Below are 6,000 nucleotides of genomic sequence, written 5' to 3'. Positions count from 1 at the left end.
CTGTGCTGTGGCCCATCTGTCAGGGAGAGATGGGTGATTAATAGCATCTGTTCCCTCATCCTCTCTTGTTGGGGATGGTGTGTGTGGGAACACTCTGCTCCCCTCATCTCCTCTAGCAGCCCCTGAAAGTTATAGACATTGCTTGGAAGTAGGCAAGTGAGTGCAGAGCTCCTGTTGGATGCAGTTCTAGGAGACGAACGCCTGCTTCCGGGCTCATCATCTTCTGTGCATGGAGCCTCCACAGGCTAGTCCTCATCTACAAAACAGGCCATGATAGGGGTCATTTAAAGGACAAAGATGTCACAGCTTTCTGCCCGCCTACCCATCTTTCCACTCATCCGCACACCCATCTGTTCATCCACCTGTCCATCCATCTCTTATTTATTAAAATTACATTTATTAAACAATTATTGTGTACCTGTTGCCATACATTACATAGACTGCACATAAAATTTAGGGAGATGTTAAGAGTTAAGGGGACTCTGGGACTAGGCAGCCTGCTTTGAATCCCACATCTCCCTATTACTAGTTGTTTGACCTTGAGCAAGCCTCTCAACCTCTCTGAGATTTAGTTTCCTAATGTTTAAAATGCAGATAACAGTAATACCAACCCACTGGGTGGTTGTGATGTTAGAACGAGATTGTGCATGAAAGTGCCTAGAAGAGTGCTGATCACACATTAATATTCAATGCATGACTGTTTTTATTCCTAAAAATTGAAAGTTGAGGTATAATTGACATATAGCATGATATTAATTTCAGGTATACAACATAATGATTTGATAGTTGTATATATTGCAAAATCACCACAATAAGTCTAAAGTGTATCCATTGATGGATAAATGGATAAAACACACACACACAGAGGAATATTATTCAGCCATAAAAAGAATGAAATCTTGCCATTTGTGACAACGTGGTTGGACCTTGTGTGCACTACGCTATGTGAAATAAATCAGACAGAGGAAGACAAATAACTTGTATGAGTTCCCTTATATGTAGAATATATTATTTTAAAACTTATACATTGATAAGTAGCACTGAGGTAGCAGGATTGGATCTCAGTCCACAAACAGGTATAAAAGAAATATCTCAACTTTTTCTTTCAAAAAATTGTCTTAACCCTAACTCCAGTTCCCCATCCTGCCAGCTTGGTGGGAAATATTAGCTCTGTCATTACTGAGAGCAAGGTCAAATGGCTAATAGGGGAAGAGTCAGAAGTTGAACCCAGGTCTCTCATTTTGCTCACTACAGTGGCTTCTCTTGGATAAATAACAGCCAGCTATTTGGTGCTTCCCTGTCCTTCTGAAAGGACAGTGGTGCTAACTCTTTCTGGGCATCACCAGAGAGAAGATAGTTGCATACAGAATATTCTCACTGAGAAAGCAGAGGTTCCAGTGTGAAATTCACCTGCACACTCATGTATTTGTAAAACTGTTTCATTTTTTGAGCAGTAAGGGCTAGTAAGAGGCAGCCAAAGAAATACCGGAGAAAATTGACTTCCCAAAGGTCCATGTTTACAGTGCACACTGCAGCCCACTGAATCCAGGGAAAAGATGGCATAAATAGGCCAAATGGATAAATGAGCAAAGGGATGAAGCACAGACTTTACCTATTCTTCCTCTGCTTCCTGCATGTTATTTTTATTTGATGTCAGGGTTGAGAGAAATTCATCAAACACATACATATTGAGCATTGACTAGGAGTCAGAAACTCTATTAGCTGTTTGGATACAGCAGAGATCCATGAAGACATATTTCTGTGTTCATGGAATGAACACATAGTGCAAAGAGAACTTGTAAGAGGGGCTCTCAGTGGAGCCTGGAGCAGGTTTCTCTGAGTTCAGAGGTTGAGTAGCACGTATCCAGGGGAAGAATGTTCTCGGCAGAGGAAACCATGTGTGCAAAGGCCTCGTGATGAAGAAAGCACTGTGTTCTGGAGGAGTGCGTAAAGGACTTGTGAAGATGCATTATAGATGCGAGGGGGATGAAGTGAGAGGCACAGCAAGGGACATAGGAGGTCTTTAAGACCAAGGTCTTCAAGGAGCTTTGTCTTTATCCTAAGAACCATTTGCTGAAATGAGCAATAGGACGATCATGCGTGGTGGAGGTGTATATGTGTGTACATTTTATCTGCTCAGCATCTGAACTCCTTTCCTGTGCTTAGGGAATCATTGTTGTGTGGGTGTAATGGGAGTCAGGAAGCTAAAAACACCAGATACTCACTCTTCCCCTCTCCTGGCAGCTTGGTGTGGGCATATGAGCGTGGGCCAATCCAATACTTTCTCTTGGCTCTGGAGGGAGGGCTTAGAGCCTGTTCTTGTGACAGTACCAGCCAGTCAGCAACCTCTGAATAGGGCAGTGTGGTCCGAACCTGACTCTTCTGTGGTCATCCTGGTTATGGTGGCTGGTTTTATTCTTCAGCCTCCATGGCAAGTTGGTGAGCAATCCAGTATCCTTCCGAAGAACTCCTTTTCTGATTAAACACATCCCTGCCAGTTTCTTTTGTTTGTAACCAAGAACCCCGATCAATACAGGAAGTGAACAGGCCTAAGTGTGTGCTGGGGGTGGGTGGGTGGGGATGGGGATGAGGGAGTCACGATTATCTTTATGACATTTGAAGTCAGACAGTGCTCAGGGGCTTCCCTGGTGGCTCAGTGGTTAAGAATCCTCCTGCCAATGCAGGGGACACGGGTTCGATCCCTGGTCTGGGAAGATCCCACATGCTGCAGAGCAACTAAGCCCGTGCACCACAACTACTGAGCCTGGGCTGTAGAGCCCGCGAGCCACTACTGAGCCCACACACCACAACTACTGAAGACTGCGCGCCTAGAGCCCGTGCTCTGCAACAAGAGAAGCCATGACAGTGAGAAGCCCGCACACTGCAATGAAGAGTAGCCCCCACTCGCCCAACGCAGGAAAAACAAACAAACAAACAAACAAACCCACCAGCGCTGAGTAGTCAAATAAGCACAAAGAGGGAGTCCTGTCCATGGTACTGAATGGTTGTTAATCAGTGCTTTCTTCTGGGTGTTTGAATCCCTCCCCAGGAACCTATTAGCCACCGAAGGCAGGTGGAAACATCAGCTGAGGTCTCTACTCTTCCTCTGGCACTTCCTACTGCCCGTTGTCTTTGGACATATACAGCATGGAGTTTGTCTACATTTGTGTTCTCAGAGGAAGGTGGTGACAATACGTGCAGGATGGTGGTCATTAAAATCTATTTTGGGTCAGCCCCCTGTTCCAGTACAATTATATATGCTTCTCAAACCTCTCTCTTCCCTTCCTTATTTGCTAATCCTGCTCACGAATAAGGGTGGACAGATTCTTGGGAAAGAGCGATGGCTTAATTAATGGTAATGTGAAGGATGTAGGTGCCTCAGTGATTGGGGCTCCGTGAATGCAGAATTGGATGGAAGGCTGAGGTGCAAAATGGGATAATTGAACTGTTAGCTGAACTGGAATTTAGCAGTTAATCACTTTTATGAAACCTGCATCTCAATTCATTACTCCGTTTATGCCTTGTTGCAATACAGAGCTGTTTAGCTAATTGGTAAACAGGAGCCAGGCAGTGTACCCCGGAAAGGGCAAGGCTATCAAAGGTAGTGTGATATTTTATATGAGTGCACATCTCCATTCCATCCAGCCAGGAGTTACCTATCAGCTTGGGCTCCATGCTGTTTCTCAGGTAGGCACTAAACATTGTAGTGAAGTCGTACTCTTACGTCCCGAACAGAACTGCTGACAGTCAATTCTGTTTCATGAAGTCCCCTACCCAACTAATACCTGGTAATGAACTTTCTAGTATCATGATTAAAGTAATGGGTTTTGGCAGCAGAGCTTTCCAAATTGGAGGTGGGACTCTACATAGATTCCCTGTGTGACACTGGACAAGCTAATCCCCCTTCTGAACCTCTGTTTCAGTTGCGCCTACCTCAAGAGTGTTGTAGTGAGGATTATATGGGGCACATTTCATAATGAAAGCAAAGTGTCTACTACAGTGCCTGATATATGGTGTGCATGTTCAATCAGTGCTAGGTCTTACTATTATCTTTCACCTAGAAATTCTTTTTCTGTTGTTGTTTATTTGTTTTAAGAATAGGAGGAGGGCTTCCCTGGTGGCGCAGTGGTTGGGAGTTCTCCTGCCAATGCAGGGGACACGGGTTCGACTCCTGGTCTGGGAAGACCCCACATGCCACGGAGCAACTAAGCCCATGTGCCAAAACTACTGAGCCGTCTCTCTAGAGCCCGTGATCCATAACTACTGAAACCCGTGTGCCTAGAGACTGTGCTCTGCAACAAGAGAAGCCACCGCAATGAGGTGCCCACGCACCACAAGGAAGACCCAACGCAGCCAAAAATAAATAAATAAAATAAATAAATTTATTAAAAACAACAACAACAAAGAAAAGGAGGAGTAAGAAAATAATCTTTTCCATTTGTTTATTAAATCAGAGACAGAAACTGAAGGGGGAAATTAGAGTAAGTAGCTGATTGATTTAATAGAGGGAAGTTTATCAACAAAGACTTCAAAAAAAGGGGGACTTTTATGAGACTGACTAGGAACAAAAGAAAGTGTAAGGGGCATAAAATTTGGATTGGAGGTATGGATATAGGACATCATCAATAAACCTTTCATTATTTTTGGAGGGGTCTTAATGAAAATAGGGCCTTAGTCTCCTGATGATCTACTTGTTTTGTTTGATGGAGGAATAAAGAGGCCCCATCTAAAAAAAAAATCTTCATTTTGAAGCCAAGACTGTTATACCCCAATATTCTAGTGAACCTTCCTTTCCTATTTAATTTCAGAGCTCTCTCTCTCTCCTAGAATGCAGACATGAAACCATGGTGGCGGGGACAGGGGCTAAGTTAGGCACAAATCTAAGTGAAGGACTCCACTGTATACTTGGAATTGCCTTTAATGACTAAAACTTTCGTACTGAGTCAAGCTGTAGGTTTTGGATTGCCTTGTAAATACATTTCTATTCCATCCCAGCAGACAGGCCTGCTGGAGGCATGGAATTGGCAATCATGGGTGTAGGTGGTAGGAGTCACAACAGTGAATGAGAGAGAAAGTGTTGAGAAGGAAGAAAAAAACCTGAGGATACAACCTTGAAGAATGCCAAACTTTAAGGACCATCAAAAGCATTGGGCTCATGTGAAACATTTTTGGACTTTGAGAGAAGATGCTTATGTGAAGATGGTTCACCATTTATTCTCACATTCAACAAGTATTTATTGAGAACCTTCTGTGTTCCAGGCATAGTTCTAAATGCTAGAGATAGACTAATAAACAAAATCTACATAGTCCCTTCCCTGTAGGGCTTGCATTTGTGGGGGTAATCGGACTATAAAATTAACAACTGTAAACAAGATAAACTTGAAGTGTCATAGGCGCCATGAAGGAAAGAAATAAAGTCCTGATGGTTTCTAGGGAGGACCTCTTAGATAAGGTGGTCAGGAAAGAAAGACCATTCTGAAAAAATAAGATTTGATCTGAGACCTGTAGGGTTAAAAATATCCAGTCATGCAAAGAGCAGTGAGGAGGGGTGATGTTTCAGGCAGTGCTATCGGTGTGTGCAAAGGTCCTGAGGTGGAAATAAACCTAAAGTGTGTGAGGAATATATAGCAGGACTAATCCAGCTGAAGAGGAGTGAGTCTGAGTGTTCTGAGATGAGTCTGGAAGAGACAGAACTTTGAAGGTCACGGTAAGGAGTTTGAATATTTTCCTGTGTGCATTGGGATGCATTAACACATCTTCCCCTTGTCGAAATGCCTGAGTACTGGGTCTAGAGGCCTGTGATATATTAACTCATGTAGGACACAGTCATAGTTTGGTTTCAGATTACTGTTTCATGTCAGGCACTGGAGTATACGACACTGAAAGCTATTAATGTAAATTAATGATTGCTCCTGCTGGCTTTGTTACAGTTTACTCCAATGAGGGATTAATAAATGTGTCATGCCTTGCAAATTTGCATCCATTAAAAACCTTACCGTC

This window comes from Delphinapterus leucas, chromosome 15, assembly GCF_059928025.1.
Source record: "Delphinapterus leucas isolate spDelLeu-1000000601 "Yukka" chromosome 15, BTC_Dleu_Yukka2, whole genome shotgun sequence".
NCBI lineage: Eukaryota > Metazoa > Chordata > Mammalia > Artiodactyla > Monodontidae > Delphinapterus > Delphinapterus leucas.
The sequence above is the reverse complement of the archived record's forward strand: the minus strand, read 5'-3'. Positions refer to the sequence as shown.